Here is a 27,359-nt window from a genome sequence, read left to right as displayed (position 1 = left end):
AAAGCGGCAATCGCAAGGATTATCCGAATAGACTTAAGAATCGCGACTAGAGAAAAGGTTTCATCGTAGTCAACGCCGTGAACTTGCCTGTAACCTTTTGCTACCAATCTAGCCTTGTATATGTATACAATTCCATCTTTGTCTTTCTTCAATTTGAAGAACCATTTGCATCCGATAGGTGTAAACCCATCCGGCAAATCAACCAAATCCCAGACTTAATTTTCAGACATGGAGTCTATTTCAGATTTCATGGCCTCTAACCATTTAGTGGAGCTTGGGCTCGTCATAGCTTGCTTGTAAGTCATAGGTTCGTCACTATCCAATGTGAGAACCTCTAAGTTTTCAGTCAAGAGGACACCTGTCCATCTGTCCGGCTGAAAAAATAGTTCTACTTGACTTACGAGGGGCAACAACGTTTTGAGGAACTACTCCCACTAGCTCTTCTAAATACCTTGGAGCTTCATCAACTTGAACTTCTTCTAAAGAGTTCTGAGTTCGTTGTTCGTCTCGAATCTCTTCGAGGTCTATTATTCTCCCACTTGTCAATTTGGAAATATGATTCCTTTCCAAAAAGACACCGTCACAAGCAACGAAAACCTTGTTGTCTGACTTGTTGTAGAAATAATACCCCTTTGTTTCTTTTTGATACCCAACGAAGAAACATTTATCAGATTTTGGTTTGAGCTTGTCCGAAATTAATCGCTTGACATATGCTTCGCAACCCCAAATCTTCATAAAAGACAACTTTGGAAGTTTCCCAGTCCATAATTCGTATGGAGTCTTTTCAACAGCTTTTGACGGAGCACGATTCAGTGTGAGTGCTGCAATTTGCAACGCATGTCCCCAGAACTGTAAAGGAAGTTCGGCCTGACCCATCATTGACCTGACCATATCGAGTAAGGTCCTGTTTCTCCGTTCCGACACTCCATTCCATTGAGGTGTCCCCGGAGCAGTCAATTTAGAAAGAATACCGCATTCTTTTAGATGGTCATCAAACTCGTGGCTAAGATATTCACTTCCTCGATCCGATCTTAGACCTTTGATTTTCTTGCCATGTTGATTCTCTACTTCATTTTGAAATTCTCGGAATTTCTCAAACGATTCAGACTTGTGCTTCATTAAGTAAATATAGCATATCTACTGAAGTCGTCCGTAAACGTTATGAAATAGCTGAACTCACCTCTAGTTTTCGTACTCATAGGCCCATTTACGTCCGTATGTATTAGCCCTAGTAGTTCTCTTGCTCTTTCTCCCACCTTTGAGAAAGGTTGCTTTGTCATTTTGCCAAGTAAACAAGATTCGCATTGATCAATCTTCTCTAAGTCGAATGATTCTAGAATTCCTTTCCGTTGAAGTAATTCCATGCGCTTTGTGTTTATATGGCCTAATCGACAATGCCACAGAAATGTGAGATTCGAATCACCAGTTTTAGCCTTTTTGGTATTTATGTTATAAATGTGTTTGCTCGTATCTAGCACATATAGACCGTTTTCTTGTTGTGCTGAACCATAAAACATTCCATTCAAAGCAAAAGAACAACTATTGTCTTTAAATTAAAAACTAAAACCTTTAGAATCCAAACTTGAAACGCAAATAATATTTCTGGTGATACTAGGAAAACAGTAACAGTTTTCTAGTTCCAGAACAAAACCACTAGGCAAAGAAATAAAATAAGATCATACGGCTAATGCAGCAATCCGTGCTCCATTTCCCACGCGTAGATCCATCTCGCCTTTATCAAGCTTTCTACTTCTCCTTAGTCTCTGCAAATTGGAACATAAGTGTGAGCCACAACCAGTATCTAATACCCAAGAAGTAGAATTAGCAAGATTATAATGTATAACATACATACCTGAAGGAGAAGCAACGTTTCCTGTTAGGTTATGATACATATTAAAAAACATAAATCATGCGGAAAAACCATAAAGCCAGGAAACATATTATTTACACATAATCATTTAGCATAATTTAGATGCATACACTTTGTTGCGTGCCCTCCCTAGCTGCGCCCGAACAGAACAAAAACAAGTCTTTAGGACTCCAAGTGTCGTCCCTCCGTAGATAGTCCACAGCACGTCCGGATCGGCCTTAAGCTTGACCAACTAGAATCGGCCTTAAGGTTACTAGGATTTTCGGCTAATGGGTTGCAAGTGTTTGGCTGATTTTTCTTCAAAATCTTACCTTTAGAATACTTCAATTGTATCTATAAATTATGACCCTAGGCTCCTATTTATAGAGGTATGGAAAAGGAATTATAATCCTACTAGGATTTGGATTTATTAATTAGAATCCAACTTGAACTCTAAATAATAAATCTAATCTTATTAGGATTAGGATTTAATCAATACACGAATTCCGATAGGATTAGGATTCGTTACGAACATGAGCATCGTAAGGCAACGAGCATCGCACCACCCGCGCAAGCCTTGCGGCCCACACGAGCAGTCGCTGCTCGCAGCCCAACAGCACGCCTAGCGTGTGCGCGCCAAGGCCTTGCTGGGCCTGGCCTTGCGTTAGGCCTGACAAGGCTGTGGCAGCTCCATGTTGGGCGCTCGGCTTGCTGGGCGCGGGCCTGGCTTCGTGCTGGGCCTTCGTCTAGCAAGCCTCGTCCGATGCTAATTCGTACGATGCGCTTCCGATTAAATTCCCGGTTTCGGAATTCATTTCCGATACGAACAATATTTAATATTTCTGATTCCGGAATTAATTTCCGTTAGGAACAAATATTTAATATTTCCGTTTCCGGAATTATTTTCCGATTCCGATAATATTTCCGATTCTGACAATATTTCCGTTTCCGGCAATATTTCCATTTTCATTAATATTTTCCGATACGTACCATGTTTCCGTTTCCGGCAACATCTACGACTTGGATAATATTTATATTTCGGATACGATCCATATTTCCGTTTCCGGCAATATCATCGTTTCCGGAGTATTCATTTCTTGCTTGTGACGATCTCAGCTCCCACTAAAACCAAGATCCATCGATTCCGAATATCCATAGATGGAGTATTTAATTCCATTAAATACTTGATCCGTTTACGTACTATTTGTGTGACCCTACGGGTTCAGTCAAGAGTAAGCTGTGGATTAATATCATTAATTCCACTTGAACTGAAGCAGCCTCTAGCTAGGCATTCAGCTCACTTGATCTCACTGAATTATTAACTTGTTAATTAATACTGAACCGCATTTATTAGACTTAATATTATATGCATACTTGGACTAAGGGCATTATCTCCTTCATTTCCGTCCTTCTTCTCTTCCTTTAGTTTGGGGCAATCTCGCTTGTAATGACCAATTTCATTACAATTGAAGCATTGCGATGTAGAAGGAGAAGGTTTTTTCCTCATCTTGCTCTTGGGAGGCACCAGTTGCACTCCGGGAGTGAATGAAGATGCAGCCTTGCTTTTCTTCCCCTTGCCTATTTTCTTGAATTTGGTGCACCTCACATTCAAAGGGTCTTGCTTGAACTTAAGGATTCTCTCGAATTTCTCGAGTAATTCCACAAGTTCACAGAATGTGCCCTCTTTCTTATTAAAGAGGTAGTGCATCTTAAATCCCTCATAATCCCTATGAAGAGAATTCAGCACTAGTGCAATAGCTATCGACTCTTTGACGGAACCAACAAGTCTCTCGATTGTGAAAAATAACCCAGACATCATATCCACATGAGACCGAATTGGTGTGTTTTTGTCCATCTTGACAGAGTAAATGCGCTTTTGTGCCTCTAGAAGTTCGATTTCTAGGCACGACTTGTGTGGGGTAATGAGCTTGAGATTGCTCATCGAATTAGCCAATTCATCAACCCTTTTGCCACTAGTTTGGCACATGGGTTGAAAACCCGCACAACATCTATCCTCGAGACTTCTTACGAGAGCATGAGGCTCAAAAGTAATGAACCTCCCTCTCCAATTTTCAGTGATAGACTTAAGGATGAACTCTGTGACAAGGTACTTGTGAAGTGCCCAACTTCTGTACTTTTCAGGAGTCATGCCTCGCGCATCATAGCTAGGAAAAGGTTGTTCAATGACATAGTGTATGCCATTAACTTTCAAAACTTCGACAAGTTTCCCTTTCCATTCAAGAAAATTAGTCAAGTCTAACTCGACATCCAGAATTTCAGCTGATGTGATTGTTGTTATGTTTGCGACCATTTTGATTACTACAATCGAAAAGAATTTGCAATAAATAACCATTCATAAACTTTAATAACTTTGAAACAAAAGTTAGCATGCAATCATTAAAGCTATTAAACATTTCATTCATGCAAAAAGCAAAACATGGTCCAAAAAGAATGAAACGATTCCAAGACCCCAAAAGTTCTAAATCCTTAAGCAGCTTTGGCATGTCTTAAGTAGTTTAAGATTCTAGGTAAGCAAAACCTATTGCTAGTAATCTCCAAATTACTCTTGGTTAATAAATTAATACCATAATTTATCCCATTGCCACAACATAATGCCATTGTTGTTTGAGTTGAAACCACAATCAACGTGCTCCTTTGGGATGCCTTACTACCTAAGTCAACTAAAATAGCACCTCGCTTTGGCGTAAACCTACTACCTTAGATCCTTAGATTTTTGTAAGTGCTTGATTTGGAAGGCAATTTTTAAACTCAATATTACTTTGGGCCTAGTTGTTTCTATGTTGGTTCGATTATTTAGTGAACTTAATCTAATCGAGTCATATGAAACAACCTATTCATGCAAAGCATACATACATTCATACATTCAAGCATAATATATATATCAAAGTGCATAAATAAATGGTGATCTGGTATGGCCCAAAACATCTTGTCTTGAAGCATCCAATCTTCATCACCTCCTTGTTAGCTTGGCGTCGTCTTGGATCTTCGTTCAAATGCTAACTTAAAGTTCTAAACTTAGAAATACTTGAAAATAATAAAATTACATCAAAATTTCCATGGTACGCAGACCATATTTAAAACTTTACATTCAAAGATAGAACGGTACGCAGACCGTATTTAACTATCCTAAATGGCCATACTAGTCACTTGGAGTACCTGCATTACATAAAATATATATTCTATGCATTCACCCATTCGTGTGCTAAAACGAATGGCCCATATAATTATGCAAGTATTGTGAATTAATTAAAATTCACGTTCACATAACCGCGTCCTAAAAGATTAATCAATTTCCAAATTATTAATCCTTAGACTTTATTCTAATTAAAATTGAAAATAATGCGACCTACGAAAATAATTAAAATTAAATATTTCATTTTAATTTCATTTAGCGGCTCCAACTCAAACCAATAAGTATTCCGGATAATTAATTATGAAATATTAAATTAAAACTCGCGGCCCAGCCCAAGCAAATAAAATATTAAATTAAATATCCCGTTAGCCCAAATTAATGCAAATATGCGAAGCCCAACGAAATAAACAATTTTCAACGAAAAAGTCCAAGTGCATAGTCGGGCTAGGCTTGCGCCCAGCCCATTTCCCCTTGTGTATGGCCTACGAGGCATACGAGCAATGCTCGCACACCCCGCAACCGAGCATGCGTGCCCACAGCGCTAGCTGCCCCTGCGCGCCCATCGTTGTGCCCATCGTTGTGTCGCAGGCCTTGCGCCTTGCTTCGTCACAGCACTCGCAAGCCAAGGCACAACCTTGCTTGCCCCTTCCTCGCCCAGCGTGGACGAGGCACGCAGCTCGCTTGCTGCTGCCCGTGTCGCTGCGGCTCGGCACTCGTACAGCAGCCCGCATTGCTCGTCGAGCCATACGTCCACCACACATCGTGTTCGTGCCTTTGGTTCGTTCCTACGGACCAACTTAATTAAAAATAAATTTTAATTTCACGAACTTTGCATTAATGTTATTTTCAAAAAAAAAAGTTACGATTTTTATTTTCGAAAACAACGATTTTTAACGATTAAATAAACTTTAACGACAATCCAATTTCGTATAATTATTAAATCAAGGCTAACATTATTCAAATTTTTAAGAACGAACGAATCAACTTGAAAATTTTGAACTAGACAAAATCGAAAAAGCGAATCTTTTTGAAATCAGACCTTATTACGCAATTCATCCAAAAATTCATAATAAATCCGAAAAATTCACAAAAAAATCCAAATTTTCGACAGATGCAAAAACAAATAAATCATGCTAAAACATGCTTTGAATACATAAGGCTCATGATACCACTGTAGGGGAATACAGTTAAACATAATAACATGTGCGGAAACAATCCCAAAAGCCAGGAAGCATGTATAAAGCACAGATTAAGCATACTTACGTTTGAAGCGTGTTTTCCACAAATTGTCAACGAACACGAACTTAGAACTCCACTTGTCGTTCCTCTACTTGGTTCACCGACACGATCTTATCCGTCTTGATTATCGTAGCTTAGACAATCGATCAAGATACTTTGCTTTTGGGAAGAACTCACTTTGGAGGCACTGAGAGAATTAGGGTTCTCTATGTCTCTAGGGTATTGAGTATGACTGAATTGATATGTTGGAAAAATGGTTAGAAGGTTATTAACATAACCTTACTAACCGACCAAGCCACAAGGGGCAAGGCCGGCCAGCAAGCTCGCTGATGTTGCTGTGTCGTTGTTCGGCCCGCGCGCACACACACGCAGCTCGCTCGGCCATGGGCCAGCGCTGCTGTGTTGTTGCGGCCTTGCTTGCGTGCCCAGCGCCCATGGGCCTTGAGTGCTTCGCGCACTCGGCTCGTGGGCTGCTCCTCGTAGTCGCGACTTAATATCGTTCCGGATATTATTTATCGTTTCGTATACGACGAATCACCGTCGTACGATACGATTTATTCGTGTCGCCCAGCTTACGAATATTCACGATACGATATACGATTCCGATGCAAGGTTGTATCGTATAATACGTTTTCCAACTAATTCCCGAAAAGCTATCAAATGAATTTCCGATTCATTTAATCCGGTGATCTGTTACGTGTCATTGATGTTACCTAGTAGGTTCAGTCAAGAGTAAGCTGTGAGCTTAATATTCATTAGAACTCACTAATCGAAAGCATTGCTCCAGCTAGATGTTCCGATCACTTGATCTCACTGAATTAATTGTTCGCAATTAATCTGAACCTTGGTATTAGACTTAATGCACCTTGGGTGAAGGACATATTTCCTTCAGGGACCTATATAGTAGTCTGATCGCCTGGTGTATTGGGGATGGAAAATAAGTAAATCTTTGGCATAATAACTGGTCTGGAAAAGGAAGTCTTAGATCTCTAATTGTTGGCCCTCTTAATAAAGGAGAAGACTCCATTTCCCTAAGTACTATAATGAAATATGGGTATTGGGACATGAGTAGGGTGTCCTTTAGAATTCCAACTGACTTTCTGTTGTTGATCAATGCAATCCCCATTCCTATGTTTGGGTATTATATCCCCTTCTTCACCCTTTCTATGGGACACCCCTTTGACACTAAAACAACATACAATCACCATTGGAGTTTAAAATTTCCCGATACTATTAGTAATAGCAAGTGGAGTTCCATATGGAAAGCTAGATGTCCTCCTAAGATTAAGTTGTTTCTTTGGCTTTGCATATGGAAGATGAAGAAAATATGTCTTTCACCCAAGGTGCATTAGTCTAATACCAAGGTTCAGATTAATTACGAATAATCTATTCAGTAAGATCAAGTGGTCGGAACAGCTAGCTGGAGCAATGCTTCCGATCATTGAGTTCTAATCCTTATTAGACACACAGCTTACTCTTGACCGAACCTACAAGATCACACCAATGATAGGAAACAGATTTCCGGATTAAATGAATCGGAAATTCATTTAATGGCTTTTCGGGTAATTAATTCGGATAATTATACGATTTAACATTGGATCGTGAAATCGTATATCGTATTGCGTATATTCGTAAGCTAGGCAAAACGAATAAATCGTATCGTACGACATTGGATCGTCAAATACGAATCGATAAATAAATAACCGAAAGATAATTTATACGCAAAACGAATTGCAGCCCCCGAGCCGAATACACGAAGCATTCATGGCCCATGGGCGCAAGGATGCAAGGAAGCAAGCCACACCTTGCGTTTATTAAAATCAAAATTATGAGGCCCAGCGTAGAATGAGCTTATTTATTAAAATCAAAATTACGAAAATAAGATCTACAAGAATGCACACTAACTCACTTTCGTAGGAATCACGATTGCATTTAAGCGCATGCAACAAGCTCTTTGAACCCCACAATCGCTCATGAGGGCGAGTGGGATCTCGCAAGGGTTTCCAAAGAGAAACACCCATAACTCTTCCAAAAATTTGAATCAAGGCAAGAACTAAAAGTGAAAAACAAACAAGAAAAAGAAAGAAAAGAAAAGAAAAAGAAAAGGAAGGAAAAGAAAATGAAAAACGAAACTACAAAACTCAAGATGAGGGCCTTTATTATGGAACAAGCACAAAAGAATCCTAATATTACTAACTAAATAGACGAATGCACGCTAACCAATGTCCTAGATCGAGTGAAAGATTCAAATGCCAAGCAAAGTGAACTAAGGGTAAGCACTAATCAATTCCCCTACAATAGCATACCACGTCAAATCTCTAGATCCTATCCACCCTTGAGAATAGCGTCTCGAGACACCGCGAAGGCGCCGGAAAACAAGATTAGGCTACCCGACATCTTATCATGACAATCCCATTCCATAAACTTGACCAAATCCTCCCTCCACCGACAATGACTCAACTCAAAAGGGTCAAGAGGACTTTTTAGGGTGAAACGTAGGCTAGGGGTAAGGTGTGGAACAAATTTGGGATGTGGTGCTCATACCTAAAGTGAAGCGCAATGAATGAACTCAACTCAAGAAAAACGAACCAAATACAAACTCATACCACTTATTTGGGGTACCCCCAAGCTTATTCAACAACTATTCTAAACTACAACTCTTTTTGCACTTTTCTTGATTTGATTTTCTCTTTTTTTTGTGTTTCAAATGAAACTTTTCTTATTGCCTTGTTTTTCTCTATTTTTGGCTTTTTCAAACTTTTGCTTTTGCTTATTTATTCACTATATACAACATACTTCCCAAACTTTGCCATTCATACCAATAACAATCATTCCTCAACTTTGCATATTCATTCAAAACCTCAAGCATCATAACACAAAGCTTCACTATCACTTCTAAGGGTGAAAATAAAGCAAAGGCTAATAGGCTTGTAATGTGCTCATAAGAAATGAAGGGGCAAGGCTCAAATGGCTAGCAAGGGGGCAAATGCAAACAAAAACATATGAGAAAAATAGAAAATAAAGTCCTAAACTAAAAAGAAAAATAGTCACCGAAAGAAATGCCTGTATCGTCCCCTAAACTAGTTCGGTCGCGGTCTCGGGAAGGAAATGGTCAAACTCGGGGGATAAGAAAGTCAATTCTAAGGATCCATGCCACTCAATATATGTATATGTGTTTGGGCTGTTTTGAACATGAACCTCACATGGGAGCAAATACCACTCTCTCCGGTTTCAAGTCACTAGAGAGATCGACACCATCTTACCACAAGCCAAGGGTTCAAGACGCATGCTACCCAAAGTTCAACCAACTTTCTTAACACCAAATCCTAAATTCGACCCAAGACATTGAAAACCGTGCAACCATCTACCAATTAGGAATAAAAGCATTCTAATCTACAGGTTCCAATTTTATTTGCCCAAATCAAGAATAATGCCTAAAAAACTAGAAAAGCTTGCCTTGACAAAGATCGAAAAGGAAAAAGAAAGAAAATAAAATGAAAAAGAAAATAAAGAAAATAAAAGAAACTAAACAAGAAATATGCACAAAATCCAAAATATTCACAAAATCAAGCAATCCATCACACGGAGATCAAAGTAGCAAACAATAGAATCTCCCCCCAAGCTCGAATTAGGTCATGTCCTCAAGGCCTAAAACGAAACTAGGAGGGGCACAGCTACCCATCCAACCAATGCCCCGCAATAAAGATGCCCAACCCAAAGAATGCATGTGAGTTAGAAGGATATTACCGGTGATGACGTGGGAGCAAGTCCCGCAAAGAACCGTAATAACGAACGAACTCACCAAGAAGAATAGCCGGACATGGAAAAGATGGATGCAAAGATTTCCACATCAAGAAAGCTTGAGCCACAAAAAAAATTTCAAAAATCAAGAAAAATTAGTATACATGGGCCAAATGGCCAACACCCACGGGTTGCCTCCCGAGAAGCGCTCTTTTTACGTCATTAGCTTGACGCTTCTTACCTCTAGTAAATACCCCGACAATGATCGCAATAGTTTGTCATATGCAATGGCAAACATATCCAATAGTAACAAGTAAGCAAGAGTCAAATGAGATGCAAGCACAAAGTGAAATGCAACTCTATGCCTACTAGGGGTAGGGAAATAAAAATAAGAAAAATCAAAATGAAAAACAAAAGAAATACTCCCTTCTTCATGCTCCTTTGGGGAAGGAGAATCATTAGGATCAATAGAGGAAAAAGAATCCTCAAAGCGGTGGGAGTTTTGACAAATAGGGAAAAGAAATGGGAAATGAAGGATAAATGTTGAATTTTCTCTTTCGGAACGAGGAATGAGGGAAGGGAGTGGGAACAAAAGATTCACAAACAACTTCACTCACATCACATAAAGCACAAGAAATCTCTACATAAGATCCTTCATTCACTTTTAAAATATTTTTGTTGGCACACTCACTCTTTTCCTCAATTTGAATCGACTTAAGCACTTCGAGGCAAAATGGAGCAAATAGATTTTCATCACCATCATCGATGCATTCACTCAAAGAGGAACGAGTAGGAACAAACTCTCCAATACTCAACTCCTCAATGTCGTGCATCAATGCATGTGGCAATGAAGCCTCAAACTCATCTTTCCTCCATGAAACTTCCTTAATAGATTCTTGCAATAGGTTAGAAATTCCCATAAAGTCTTTTACAAATTGTTGGGACATGACTTCAAATGAATGCAAACGAGAATCTATTCTTTGCTCTTCTTGAATTTCAAGATACTTCATGGAGAGAAGCCTCTCAAACAATGATATTGGATATTCAAATTCCAAAGCTCTTAGGAAATTGTCATGGAGAGCGAGAAGATCATAAAGCGGAATCGACTCATCAATTTGAGAAACAAGAGAATTTGCCATTTTTTTTTGGTTTTCAAAAAACATAAAATGAAAAATGAACTAGACTAGCGAACTAGAATGAAAAATTAAACAATGATGCCATTCCCCGGCAACGGCGCCATTTTGATAAGCGTGTTTTTCCATCGTTGAATAGAAATACACCTCACCAAACAAAATTTATAAAACACCTAAACTACCGGCTATATTGACTATAGCGGCAAGCATAGGGATCGTCCCATAGGAATGGATATGTTTGAATTATCAATCTATGCGTTCACAAGCTAGTTCGGAAGGAATTTGAGTTTTTGAATTAATCTAATGAAAGCTAGAAATGCAAACAAATAAAGAAACTCTAGAGGATTCGGGAATCGGCTATGGAAATCGAATCAAGGAAGCACAAGGTCCAAACAATCATGAATATGCAAAGACATAGCAAGTAGGGGAATGAAAACTAATGACGAACCCGCCACCTCTCGGATAGGGAAGGCTAAGCGTCTAATCCACGGAAGAGCTTTCGCCTAATCCTAGATTAAACTAACTAGCATATAATAGGAACTATCATTCACTTGCACAATTAGGCTCACAATGTCTTTCCAAACCTAATCATACATTCCAATCTAATCCAATCGAATAGCATTCGCGACTACTAATCAACTAGTCATGGAAATCCTATCACTAAATCACATTTAATCACAACATCAATCATGAATTTCCCCAAAACTTCTCCAAATTCAATCCCAAAGCTTCATCCCTAACCTCTAGACTAAACTACTCAATTAGCATGATTAACATCAACATTAAACTAATATTAATCCTAATCATGAAACTAATTGAATTAATGAAGCTAATTGAAACAAAGAAAATCAGAAAATTCAAACTACAAATATTGGGGGAAAATCAAGCAAATTCAAAATATCAAACTAGTTCTAGAATTCAAGCATAAAATCAAAGCATAAACGAAATTAACAAAGCAATTAAAGAATTGAAGAACAAAATCAAAAGAAGAATTAGAATTATACCTTGGAATGAAGAAATTGCATCAAACTTGAAGCACAAAATTGAAGAACAAAACTCAAAGCAAAGAGAAGAAGAAATCTAAAAATGATGATTGAATTGAATTTAGAATCAAGAATTTGAGGCTAAGAATCCTTAATCCTAATCTCTAATCTAAGCCCTAAACTAAATCTAGAGAGAGAATTCTAAGAATTGCGTAATGAAAATCTAATTAAGCCTCCATGAAACAATGCTACGAAATTCTATTTATACAATCCCCAAAAAATGAGAAGTTTAAACTCGAAAAGGGGATCCCGCGCAGCCGTGCGAACGGGCATACCCAGCTGCGATCGCATCAGTGCGAGCGGGCTGTGATTCCATGCGAGCGAGCTCAGCGACGAATTTCTCTCTTCGATCCGTGCGATCGAGCTGCAAATCCGTGCGTTCGCACCAAGCTGCTGGCAGTTCCTGATCCAATTTCGGCAATTCGTGTGCTCGCACGGAACTACTGTTGTGCTTGCACAGAGATGATGCTGCGCTCGCACTGCTGGGCTATGCGCTCGCACTGGGTGCCTTGGCTGTGCTCGAGTGCTGCGCGCTGCTTGATGCTTGTTGTGCTGCGATTGTTGCTGCGTGTGTTGATGTTCCATGCTTCGTCGCTGCACATTGAACACAAGCGTATAGCATATCAATAAAATCGTAAAACATATTCCAACATCGTCTAGCACGCTAGAAAATCGTATAGCACATTATTAAAATCGGAAAACGCATTATTGAATCGGAAAATCACATATTTAATTCGTTTGCCATTTTCGCAAATCGTAAAGCCATTTAAATCATCGTCTAAGCCAAAAGTCATATTATTTAGCACGTTAACACTCCAAATGACCCCCACGCTACAAGATTGAGCATAAAAGACATATTTAGAGCGAAAACGGCTAGAATACACGCAAGACGATAGAATGATACGATTAATGCAAAAATGTAACAAACGAACTAAAAACGATAAAACTAAGAGAAAATAAGAATAAAAAGCTAATAAAATGAACTAAAAACCTAAGCTAAGAGCGACATAAATGTCGCTCATCAGGTTGGGAGAATCCTATGGGCGAACTCGTAGCACGCAACACGCAAGGCACATCGACGATGCACCAGCGAGGGAGCTGACGTGCTAGCGCGCGCTGGCTAAGGGCAATGAAGCAGCGATGGCAGCGACGAGCGATGCTCGTGCACTTGGGCGCCTGCGTGCCTTGTGTGACGTTGTTGTGTTGCGCATGGCGTGGGCCTTGTAGCCTGCGTCTTGTGCGATGGATTCGATGCACAACGCATCGTTGGGCTGGGTGCTTGTCTAGCCCACGTTGCATCAAATTGTGCAATTTTGCTTCGTTTTATTTCAAAGGCCCAAATTTTGGGCTTTAGGCTTATATTTGCACGAAGGGGGCTAACAGTGGACTTTTTCATTGTTTTATTTTATTTGACTTGGGTCGGGCCGCGAGTTTAAATATTTAAAATTAAAGGTCCAAAATTAAATATTTGTTTAAGAGTGAGCCGTTTTAAAGAAATTATTTAAATTAATTATATTTATTTAATTTTTCATAGGAAATTTTTTATTTTAATTAAATTAATTTTTTTATTAGAATAATTCTAAGGATTAATAATCTGGAATTGATTAATCTTTTAGTAGGCGTTTACATGAACGTGATTTTAATTAATCATGTAAATACTTGCATATTTTACTTGGGCCATTCGTTTAGGATACGAATGGGTGAATGCATATATATTATTATTATGTATTGCAGGTATTAAAGGTGACTAGTATGGCCAAACTAGGATAGTTAAATACGGTATGCGTACTATTTTATCTTTGAATGTAAATTTTTAATATGGTCTACGTACCATGAAATTTTGATGTAATAATTAGATTATTAAGTTCAAGTTATAAAAGTTTTGGATGCTAGATAAAAGAAGCAAGCTTAGGAAATCTATTCGTAGATTAATGCATGCAAGTAGCAATTGGACCATACTTTTCAACAAGGATATTGAGCAATATAGCTTCGTGAAAATATGTATCATCTTATAGGTGAGTAGTTTAGTAGGAGCTAAGTCAACTTTAATTGTTCTATATATATATGAGATAGATATCTCTCTATTGAAAATGACATTCGATTTCTAAATGATTGGATTTGAAATATTTGTCAATATTAGAACCATGGCGAAACTTAGATCATATTGGGTCAAAGATCTATTGGATAGGATCTAAAGCGTTGTTTGGGTTCTGTAAAAGTAATTACTAAATCGAACACAAACGATAGACTCAAAAGAGACTCTCAACCCAGATGAATAAGTCTAAGTAATGAATGTTTTAACTAAGTGTAAAGCTAGGTTGTTATTACTAAAGTTAAACATGAAGGACCTTGTAGAGGAACCTTTACCTTATATCATATGGCAATGCCAAGATTTTAGCAAGATTCAGTATCTCGTGAAATAGAATGAGCTAAAAATTACATGGATAGATATTAAATAGCAAATGATTTTTTCATTACAAACAATCATGTATGGTGTGATATATAGATCGCCGAGATAACTCATGAGTGTTGGATCATGATGACTTTATACCAATCTCTCTTGATCTAAAATCAAAGATCATTAGAATAATATCAAGAACATCCAATACATTTGGACATGTAGGATGAGCACTTGATAAGAGGAAATGAAGATGAACTAAAGTTATGATGCTACATGCATTACCTAAGCAAAAGTTGGATATGGTTGTTAGGCAAACTACAAACATACACGGGAAATTGGGCATCGTGATTAAAGGGTGGTAACATAGGTTCAAAACCATATGTGATGCATGGGAAGCTGAATCATTGATTAGTTTCCAACTTCTCAGTTGAAAGATGTATCTCCCACATCTCTGTGAACTGGTTGGAGTATTCCGAAAAGGGAAGCATCATTAGCAATTCTACATTAATGAAATGAATTCATTATTGCCTAAGAAGCAATAAAAGGGAATCTCTATTATATAAAGGAACAGCTAAGGGATTTTTCGTAACATCACTTTTCGTGTCCCCCGTCAAAATGTCCAAAATACCCTCTTTATGTTGTTTATCGGGCTTGCTGAGTCTTCGTTTCTAGGGTTAGATTTCGACATTTCGCTCTCTCCTCTCACCTGCGGCCTGCCTCTCTCCCGCCTCACTTTTCTTCTCTCTCTCCCTCTTCTCATTCAACCCTTTCTTCATCTCTCCTTTCTCTCTCCTCTCACATTTTAGTTTTTTTAATTTTCTGCTCCTCTAATCTCTCCCCTCCTGTAAATTCTGGATCATTATCGGAGAGTTTACCGGCGTGTTGGTCGGCGGAGTAAGGCATCTTAGGGAGTGCCTTACGGATCTTCTTTGTTCGTAGGATCTGAAGCACCGCCATTAGCAAAGCGGCGGAGCCAGGCGCTTCTTGCGACGGCGATGATGCCGAGAACGCAGATTAATGCGCAGAGGAGAACGACGAGGATTTTTCTGTCATTTTATCAACTCACGAAGGTAAACCCTTGCATTTTTCTCCTTTTTCGTCGTTAATCTTTATTTTCCTCTATTATTATTCCCAAAACCCTAATAGTTGTTTCGTTTCGGCGGTGGTTTCTTAGAAATCTGATGGTGGTTAAGCTCTCTCTCTTCGAAATCGCCGCCGCCGTCATTCTTCATCGCATCATATTGTTTCATCGCCCCCGCTGTCGTTGAGTGTGTCCTGAATTGAAACCTAACATCAGAACTCGAAAGGTAGTGGTAGCTATGGGGTCCTGAATTTAAACCTTGATTTCATAATTCTTCCTTGAATTTCATAATTTACGGATTGATTATTGATTTTGATATTTGGTTTGATTTGGTGCTGAAAACCCTAACAGGTGAATGCCGTGAATCTCTAGGGTTTGTTTGAGAAATTTTATTTGTGCGATTGAAGAAGAAAATGGGTCGGATCCAGTACTCAGGTATGGAATTTGAATTTGAATAATGAAATATTTGGGTTTTTTTTCCCTGTTTTGATAATTATTAGGATTTTTAATTAGGTGTTGATAATTTATTTTCGTTTTGTGATTTTTTTCAGGCACGTAGTTCTTCCAGATGAATTTGCTAAACTTCTTCCAAAGAACCGCCTTCTGTTTGAGGTTAGTTGTTTGATCCGATTTTGGTTTTAGTTCCCTTCATTTTTATTTCAAATTATTGATTTCGGATTGCCATAATTGAACAATAGTTGGGTTGTTGTTTAGGACAGTTGGTTGGTTGATTTAGGACAGGGATTTTAATTGCTATTTTGTTTTCGTTTTTGCAATTTTCATAATAAGGAGGTTTTGCTTTTGATTATGTTTTAGAAATCTGATTTGGATTCCTAATAAGTTCTGCCTATTATTCCGTATAAATGAACAATACAAGAATTATTTACAAGAAGTTGCAGCTCCTATAAAGTAGCCATAACTACTACAAAATAGAGTAAAGAGTAATGTTGAACTAGGCTTTATAGAACGCTTTAGGGGCGTTCTTCAACTCACCGCGCTATAAAGTTTGGAAAACGGTTTTGGGGGGCGTTTTATATGTCCATCAATATAGAGCGGTTTCCTGACATGTTCATTCTTTATAATCTTCATAATCTAAGAAACATGGAAATAAAAAAAAGCGGTTATCGTACAGAACCGTACTATATTCCTTTATCATATAAAGCGGTTTCTTTAGACAACGGTCCCCTATTCTTATTTCAAATTTATATAAAAAAAGGAAAAGAACGTGCCAATTATGAGGCACGATAATCGACACCATTCAAGGAATTAAGAGATCAAATCAAAATAAAACTGATTATATGAAATTTCAGTTGAAAAAAATCTTATTTGATAATCAAAATGCAAACAATGAACATACTAAACCTTATTTATAATGAACAAATCGTAGATGAATATATAAAAAGTTGTTCATCTTACATGAAAATTAGTATAAGATTACAAAATAAAGTAAAAAGCCTAATGTAAAATAATAAAAATGTGTAAACTGATATGCGCCTTCATTTCTTCAATGTCTTCAAAACTTCAAATTTGGAGAAAGGATATATTCCCCTAATGGAAGAAAACTTGTGACATGCCCAATTCACGAGAGTAGAAATATAGGGTCATTACTTTCGGGTCCTTCATTCAAAACATCTGAAACCCAAAATTGAAAAAAAAAATTACCATTACCAATCGATAATTTGAACTTTCAGATTGAATTGAAGATAGAAAGAGGGAGATTGAATTCTACAGATTGTTGTATGATGTAACATTGTAACCCATAGTAGCATCATCACGTGTAGAATGAAGGCCCGGATTGTGAGTAGGAGACTCCTTATTCTACGACTATTCAGCCGCCATAAATGATCTGACTGATAACAATGGCCATCAATTCCTTTGCTGCAAAATAAAGGAATCAAAGAAAGCGAAAATCAGTAATTAAATCGAAAAGGGGGGTTTGATTTTACATAAGAAGCATCCTGCTTATTGGTAAGCCTAGAGATGAGAGAAAGTGAATTAAAAAACTAAAAAAATGATGAAGAGTAGTTGGTTGCAGCGAATTGTAGAGATTAAAGTGAACAATAAGATTATGGTTAAATTGTTAACAACAGTACTACAAAAAGAAATAAAGAGAAGATAATATAATGTAGTCCCTATAATGTAAATAAAAAAAGGGTACATTTTTGTATTGATTTCTTTGAGGTACATTTTGGTCTATGACTCTGAGTATAGTGATGTAACTTTCGTATTCGTGTGATGATGTTAATCGGGTTGTTTCTGCAGTGAAAGACCTTAATTTGATGTAGTTACTGACTACGTATTATGCACATCATAGTCCATATCATATGCAACGGCTATCATAGTCCATTGCTTTTTTGTAATGTAACTTGATTGCAGCTTTTATCAGTTAGGGGTGTCTTATATATCTTGAAATGCTTCTGCTTACTGCATATCATCCATATTTTATTTGCTCAACTCTGAGATGATAATCGAGTGGCAGCAGTGATCCATTACCACTTTTATTTGGGTGACTCTTTGGAGTTGTTGGGTTCATAGAGATGTAGGTATTAACGTTTGAGTGTATTTATAATTGCATGTTAAAGATTTTCCTTAGAAGCTGAATGCTTTTTGTTGTTCCTGACTCCATCCTTGCATGCTTTGTCCAGAATCCAGGTTACAGGTAGGAGGGATAGGGCCAAGCCTTTCCATTCAAGGTTGAATCCAGTGGTCCTTGGGTTTTTTGCTGGTGCCAATGATGGTAACCCAAAAATAAGTTCTGATCATATCGCACGAGCGGGTCTCCGTCTCCCCCTTCCAGAGTCTATGATTATTATGTTTCATTTGGAAAGTTCAGTTTAATTTGTGATATGTACTGTTCATTTCAATTCAATTAACTATACTTGAATTTGTTCAGTTTAGATTATTTCGTTCCGAACTTCCAACATCATAGGGTCTTAGCCTATTATGGAGATTTCAAACTCATAAGCCATATGTGCGTACATAATACGATTTTAAATAAGAAATAAATTTCTTCAATACTTTCGATGATGTCAAAGATTTTTGAGATGAATTTTGTGAATAGGTTTTCTCTTGCCTATTGTTTGTGAAGATTAATTGTAATAATTAATATATACTCCCGCACGCATCGCGTGCATATAAGACTAGTTGTTTATATTGGGAGTTCTTCAATGAACTCAGGTTGATTACAAGTCTGCTATCTCGATGATTTTCTATTTAAAATATGAGAATCATTCTAACAGCAATGAAAGACTATATCATTCTATAAACATATTCAAATATCTTTTCATCTTACATCGAAACTCTTTCGGTAGAAAATATGCTAAGAATAGCAAAGTAGGATAAACTAAACCTCTGCAACAAATATGATACAACACTCATATGCAGAAATGGAATCAAGTTTGAGTTCGATAAATGTTTTAAATATCAGGTGAAAGGCCCACATTTGTAAAAACATTGAATGTTTAATTTTGGGTTTGAGGCCAATAAATTGGAAAGCATTTGGTTTAAACATTTATCATTTACGAAATTATATTTCATATTTCATTTAATCTTGGTTTAGTATTAAATGATGAAGTCCAAGTGATTCAAAACATTCAAATGGGATGTCAAGATGGATTCTTTGACAAAGAAACTCCCATAAGTGAACTTGAATATCAAGGAGTGAACTTGAATAATGTTTACTTATGGGAGTTTCTTTATCAAGGAATCCTTCCTTGATATCCCATTTGAATGTTTTTGAATCACTTAAACTTCATCATTTAATACTAAACGGTGATTAAATGAAATATGAAATATAATTTCATAAATGATATATAAATGTTTAAACCAACTGCTTTTCAATTTATGGGCCTCTAACCCAAAATTAAAACATTTAATGTCTTATAGATATGGGCCTTTCACCCCAATACTTAAAACATTCATGCAACTCAAACTTGATTCCATATGAGTGTTGTATCTCATTTGTTGCAGAGTTTTAGTTTATCATACTTTGCTATTCTTAGCATCTTTTATGTTGAAAGCCTTTCGATGTAAGATGAAAAGATCTTTGAATATGTTTATAGGATGATCTAGTCTTTCATCGCTTTTAGAATGATTCGCATATTTAAAATAGAAAACCATCCAAATAGCAGACTTGTGATCAACCTCAGTTTATTGAAGACTCCAATATAAACAATTCCCCTTTATTGCTTCTTAGGCAATAACGAAATAATTTCAATAATGTAGAATTGCAAATGATGCTTCCCTTTTGGAATACTCCAACCAGTTCACAAAGATGTGGGAGATTCATCTTTTGACCGAGAACTTGGAAACTAATCATTGATCCGGTTTCCCATGCATCACATATAGTTTTGAACCTATGTTACAACCTTTTAATCACGACGCTTAATTGCCCGTGTATGTTTGTAGTTTGCCTAACAACCAGATCCAACTTTTGCTTAGGCAATGCATGTAGTATCAAAACTTTAGTTCTTCTCCATTTCCTCTTATCAAGTGCTCATCCTACATGTCCAAATGTATTGGATGTTCTTGATATTATTCTAATGATCTTTGATTTTAGATCAAGAGAGATTGGTATAAAGTCATCATGATCCAACACTCATGAGTTATCTTGGCGATCTATATATCACACCATACATGATTGATTGTAATGAAAAAATCATTTGCTATTTAATATCTATCCATGTAATTTTTAGCTCATTCTGTTTTGCGAGATATTGAATCTTGCTAAAATCTTGGCATTGCCATGTGATATAAGGTGAAGGTTCCTCTTCAAAGGTCCTTCATGTTTAACTTTAGTAATAACATCCTAGCTCTTACTTAGTTAAAACACTCATTACTTAGACTTACTCATATGGGTTGAGAGTCTCTTTTAAGTCTATCATCTGTGTTTGATTTAGTAATTACTTTTACAGAATCCAAACAACTCTTTAGATCCTATCCAATAGATCTTTGCCCCAATATGATCTAAGTTTCACCATGGTTCTAATATTGGAAAATACTTTCAAATTCAACTATTTATAACTTGAATGTCATTTTTCAATAGAGAGATATGTATCTCATATATAGAACCATTAAAGTTGACTTAGCTCCCACTAAAATTCTCATCTATAAGATGATTCATATTTTCACAAAGCTATGATTGCTCAATAGCCTTGTTGAAAAGTATGGTCTAATTCACACTTGCATCCATTAATCTACTAATAGATTTCTTAAGCTTGCTTCTTCATCTAGCATCCAAAATTTTTACATTGTGTAATGTACACAACTTCTTCCAACAAGTCCAATTGAGGAGGATGTTTTGTTTTCCAATTGAAATGACTTCTAGACTTATCCAAAATGATTCAAGCATTCCTACTTGGTGAAAAAGATTTCAACATTATCAACGCTATGAAGTTGTTTGTAATCTTTAACCACCAATCTAGCTCTTCTTTTGTATATATACACGATATCATCTTTGTATGTTCTTGAAAGCATTTTGCAACCAATGGGTGTGAACCCTTTATGAAAAATCAACCAAATCATTGATTTGATTCTTAAGATGAAGATATTTCGAATTTGATGGCCTCAAACCATTTTAGGATTTAATGGCCTCAAACCTTAATCCATATTTGAGAATTTTTTATTCATCGTAGCTTACCTGTAAATGGTACGTTCTTAAAGCTCTTCCAAAGTCTTCATTGGTTTCATTCCTCAATATATCTATGTGTCTATCTTGGTTGAATTATATTCCTTATACGATTTACTTAGGTATTGAACATCAAACATTAGTGTCTATAAATACATTACTCAAGCCATTTGAGTATTAGGATTCTCTTTAAGCGCTTCCAAGGTCTTCTTGAAGCTTTTCCAAAGACTTCATGTGTGGAGCTCTTCCAAAGGATCCTAAGTATCCTACATTTTTTTGTTTCTTGACTCGAAGTTCTTTTAAGGTCACTTCGAGGTCATGTTTCTCCCACTTGCTTGTTTTGGAAATAAGATAGTTTCCTTAAAAGACACTATCTAGAGCAACAACCATGCGTTCCCAGATTTATGGTAGAATCAATACCTTTTGTCTTTATGAGTCCCTCATAAAGAAACATATATCTATTCTTGAGTTTGTTTGATGTAAACACCAACTCCCACTGGGTTTGACAACCCTAGATATATATGTTGAAAAGATATACTGAAATAGGATTCAATCCTTATGATATATTTTCTCTAGCTTTGAAAAATTTAGTTTAGTGTGATAGTCTTTTGAGAGTATCATTTATAAACTGTATAGGAAAATAGTCGTGATTATCATTAATCGAATAAATTTTGATTTCTCCAACATGTCATACCATATTCTTGTGGAGCTTTGATTGCAATAATTCCATATAAACAATCTTGATAATCATTCTTGGCTCATGCAAACATCATCTTGATCTAGTCTAAATGTTCAAAATATCTTGCCAAGTTGATTTTATGTCCTTTTGTAAATCGCATTGAAGAATTCATGTATTTCACTTTGATTAAATAAAGCTATATTTTCTCAAGTTCTTGTGAAATAGATAAGTCATAAAATTCATCGTTGGCCCATAAACGTAATTGTCTAGAACCTTCTAACAATAGTCCATTTCTATGTCATTTTCAACAAGTAAGACCCATGTGTCGTAAATTAATCAACTTTCAAAAATCCATGCCATGGAATCTTAAAATGTTGTCTTGTTGATATGGTCGTATGACATTGCCAAAGATACGTGGAACACAAATCAAGATATTTCATTTGAACCTTCTGGAGTTTGAGTGTCAAGATAATTGTTTGTTTATTAATCAATCATATGACTCAACCCATAAATGACCATTTCATTCAAATAAACACTCAATGATTGTTTTTGTTTACTTTGAATGTGAGTCTTTCTGTGTCCAAACAGAAAATTATTTATGATGATTAATGGAACAAAATGCCATTAAGTTCTAGCCTTTTTAAGGACTTTAAAACAAAAAGATGACCCTACAGCTAATGTAGCACAACTTTGATTCATTCCCCACTTGTAGGTTAATAACCAGACTTAGCTTCCAAAATTTGAGTTATTAACAAAAGTTACAACCTCAAGCGGTAATCCAATACCATAGGAGTTCAATTGCTAAGCCGTTTCTCTTTAACATAAACTTCAAGGTAGAAATAGAATTTTGAATTCATTTCTTTCATTCCCGTTTCCTATCCTTTCTAGCACCTTTTCTTATAGCCCCAAAAGATTAAACTCTTTGCTTGATCTTATTACTTTGTTATACTTACAAAGTTCCTTTCCTTTTATTCAATTTTAATGACCACATCTAATGAGTCTAGTTTATTATTGAATCAAAAGGCAATTGGTTGTTAACCATTGGTAATACATGAGCCTTAAACTCAATACTACATTATTCCAAAACTACCAGTATTTTGAATAAACAAGGTCCAATTGGTCTACAATTCAAGTTTTAGTTAAAAACAACCAGGAAGATCACTATAAGAAAATGTAGCATCCAAGATACGCTCTCAGTCTCCTTTCCTTTGAGAGTTGCTCTCAAAATTAGTTACCAATCGATTGAGGAAATATTGCAGTTCTATTATCCAAAACACAAGTAAATGAAGATGAATAATTATATGCATTATAATTTATATTCTACAAAATGAAATAGCAAAGAATAATATTTATCATACTTTAATAACTTGAAATAAAAGCATCCATGCAGTCTATTAAACATTTCATTCATGCAATAAATACATAGTCCAAAATGAACGAAATAAATCCAAGACCCTAAAAGTCTCTAAGTCTTAAGCATGCTTTGACTTGTCTTAATCCTTTGAAAATTTTAGGTAAGCAAAACCAATTGCTAGTAATATCCAAACTACTCTCGGTTAACAAGTTAATGCCATAACTTATTCCTTTGCCACAATATGTACAAATATTGCTTGAGTTACAACCACAATCAACGTGCTCCTTTGGGATGCCTTACCATCTAGGAATACTAAAATAGCACCTCGCTTTGGGGGGAAACCTACTATCTTAGATTTGAAGATTTTTGTAAGTTCTTGATTTGGAAGGCAATTTTAAAGTCAATATCCTTTGGACCAAGTTGTTTCTATGTTGGTTTGATTATTTAGTGAACTAAATCCTTAATCAAAACATACACACAACAATCTCATGCATAATATACATACACCAATATATAAAAGTATAAGATAAATTTGGTGAACTAGTATGTCCTCAATTAATTAGTCTTGAAGCATCCAATTTTCAATCTTCACCTTGTTAGCTTGACACCGTCTTGAAAACCATTCAAAATTCTAACTTATAATTTTTAAATAAACTACCTAGAAGTACTTGAACTAATAATCTAATTATTACAACAAAACTTCATGGTACACAGACCATATTTAAAAAATTTACATTCAAAGATAAAACAGTATACATACCGTATTTAAGTATCCTAGTTGGGTCATACTAGTCACATATATCACCTGCAATACATAATAATATACTATGCATTCACCCATTCGTATCCTAAAACGAATGGCCCAAGTAAGCTTACACATAATAACATGATTAATTAAAATCACGTTCATGTAAACGAGCTCTAAGAGATTAATCAATTCCAAATTATTAATCCTTAAAATATTCTAATCAAATATTTAATTTAATTTAATTAAAATAATTTTCCTATGAAAATCAATTAAAAATAATTAATTTAAATAATTTCATTTAAACGGCTCCCACTTAAACCAATATCGTTTTGGACTTTTAATTTTATATAATTAAACTCGCGGCCCGACCCAAGTGAAATAAAATAAAATAATGAAAAAGTCTATTGTTATCCCCTTCGTGCAAAAATAAGCCCAAAGCCCAAAAATTAGGCCTTGAATTAAAACGAGGCAAAAAATTCACAATTTAATGCATCGTGCGCTAGGAAAGCGCCCAACACAAACGATGCGTTGTGCATCGGATCACCGCACCAACTTGCAGGCCACGAGGCCCACAACGTCGCGCAAACCCCAACAGCAGCGCATAGGGCACGCTGGAGCGCCCCTGTGCACGAGCGCAAGCGCTCTTCGCTACCTAGTTGCCAAGCCATTCGCCCAGCGATGCTGCCTGCAAGCGCAGCGCACACAGGAGGCCAGCGCTCGTGGTTGCCCGCGTGTCGTGTATTGCTCCCCCCTTCGTCTCGCATGGACAACAGCCATACCATGGCTCACTCGTCCGCCGAACATCAAATCTAATCCAATGATACGAAACAAAAATTGCACGATTTTAAATTTTTCATAATTACAACAATTCCAATCGTTTTAAATTACAGAAAATAATTTAAGTGGGGGATTTATATAATTTCAAACAATCCAATTAATGAAATTAAGAAATCTAGGCTAACGAATATTCAAATTTAACGAACAATGAACATCAACAAAAATTTGAATAATTATGATAATCCAATCCAAACATCAAATCGTTCTAAACATTTAAATTTCATATTTTTATCAAATTTGGTTTAGGCGAACAATTAATATAAACGAATCCAATCAAAATTTTAATCCTTAAAATTTTAAATAAGCCATTTAAACATGCAATCATATTCCCCTTCTCACCTAAACAAATTTTCAGATCTAACCAATTGATAAAATTAATTTTCGATCAAAATTCATTACTTTAGGTTAAATTGGGATTAGGGTTTATAATCAAAATTTATGAACACAAAATTATTATACATTTATAATATTGTAAAAATCAGTAGGAAAAAATTTCAATGAATTATAAGTCGATTTTCTCATATAATTAATTTTTAAAGCCCTCAAATTGAACGATTTAATTCATTAAACAACAAAAACACCCAAAAAATACAACTTCAAGGCCTGTTTTTAAGATTCCAATCTCATGAATTCAACTTAGAACGCCTATTCCAATTGGTTTAGGGTTAGAAAAGTCGAAATTCCGATACTTTATGAATACATCACTTTTTCACGATTCATCCAATAATCCGGAAAAAAAATCGAAAAGTAAAATAAATACATAGAAATTTTCGACAGATGCAAACATATAAAATATTCTAAAAAGTACTTAATTCACATGAAGCTCATGATACCCACTGTTGGGATTTACAGTTAATCTAATTAACACATAGCGGAAATAATCCCTAACCCAAAATCTATGGAAAAGTATAAATTAAGCATGACATGCATGTGTAGCGTGTACTCCCGTATAGTCTATGAACACGAACGAGAACTCCAATTGTAGTTCCTCTACTTGGTTCACCGACACGTTTAGATCCGCCTTGAGATTGATGACTTAGATCTCCTTCAAGGTATTTTGACGTTTAGGGAAGAACACGGTTTGGAGGCGAGGAGAGAATTAGGGTTCTCACTTAATTAGATGCCTAGGGTTAGTGTAATATTAGTTGTGTCGAAAATAAACAAGTGAGAGGGAAGGAAATAACCCTTAGGGTTATTAAGCCAACCGGCCAAAGCATAAAGCCTTCAACCGACCAGCAAGCCCACGCTCGCAGCACCAACGCATGGGCCATGGGCCTTCTTGGTGTGCGATGTTGCTGCTTCCTATCCGCGCCCAGCCGCAAGGCCATGGGCCTACTCCGTGTATGATGGCAGCGATGTGGCCTGCGGGCCGCGCACTCGGCTCGTTGGTAGCAGCGTGGCTCGTTCCTTCTCGTGTTTTGCGTCTAATTCCTTACGACCATTATTAGTCGTATTGTACGATACGATCCAACATCGTACAATACGATTATTCGTTTTGCCTATCTTACGAATATACACAATACAATATACGATTCTGATCCAACGTCTTATCATATATTTATGTTTTCCGAACTAATTCCCGAAAATCCAGTAAATGAATTTTCGATTCATTTAATCTGGCGATCTGTTTTATGTTATTGGTGTTACCTTGTAGGTTCATTCAAGAGTAAGATGTGAGCCTAATAAGGATTAGAACTCACTAGTCGGAAACATTGCTCCAACTAGTTGTTCCGATCACTTGATACAACAACAACAACAACAACAACAAAGCCTTAGTCCCAAAATGATTTGGGGTCGGCTAACATGAATCGTCGTAGGAGATTGTCATTGTCACCAATCAAACCAGAAAGGAGCAGGAAGTAAAAAGAAAAAAACAAGGAAGAGAAAGTGGAATTAATGAAAGTAAGATAAGAGAAAAATGTATATACATTATAGAAGAAATATGGTAAGAGATAATAAAAAAGTAAAGTTTAATATAAATGAATAAGTAAAATAAGTACATTTCAAAATAGGATGTGAAATTAAAAATAAAAAAAAAAAAAAAAAAGTTAAAGAATTTTAAAAATAAAATAAAAATAATAAAAATAAGAATAAAAATTAAAATAAAAATAGACAGAAACAGAAACATGAAAGCTGTATAAGTCAAATGAAGTCATCAATGTATATTCTCTCCCTCCACTCTGTCCTATCCAACGCCATGTGTTCCTCGATCCCAAGAAAGCTCATATCGTGCTCAATCACCTTCCTCCAAGTTCCGATCACTTGATCTTATTAAATTAATTATTCGTAATTAATCTGAACCTTGGTATTGGCCAATGCACCTTGGGTGAAGGACATATTTCCTTCATTTTGTCCTAACATCCAAGAAGACCTTGACCATATCTTCCTAAACGGCCCTAGAGCAGTGAGTTCTGGTTAAGTGTGAAGTTTATCCCTAAAATAAAAAAATAAAAAAGCACAGCTTCTGATTTTAA

General features: G+C 36.3%; 1 long non-coding RNA gene across 1 annotated transcript in view; it reads right to left on the bottom strand.

Annotated features, from left to right (window-relative positions):
- Window positions 1-17,100: 17,100 nt before the first annotated feature.
- LOC130472356 (uncharacterized) overlaps window positions 17,101-27,359 on the bottom strand; it is a 13,290-nt gene continuing 3,031 nt past the window's right edge. Inside the window, exons 3-4 of the long non-coding RNA XR_008932479.1 lie at window positions 17,371-17,519; window positions 17,101-17,273 (exon numbers count right to left, since the gene is read on the bottom strand). This is a non-coding gene — a long non-coding RNA (uncharacterized lncRNA). The remainder of the gene's footprint in view (window positions 17,274-17,370; window positions 17,520-27,359) is intronic.

Source organism: Spinacia oleracea, chromosome 1 (assembly GCF_020520425.1).
Source record: "Spinacia oleracea cultivar Varoflay chromosome 1, BTI_SOV_V1, whole genome shotgun sequence".
Classification (NCBI taxonomy): domain Eukaryota; kingdom Viridiplantae; phylum Streptophyta; class Magnoliopsida; order Caryophyllales; family Amaranthaceae; genus Spinacia; species Spinacia oleracea.
The sequence above is the reverse complement of the archived record's forward strand: the minus strand, read 5'-3'. Positions and strand labels throughout refer to the sequence as shown.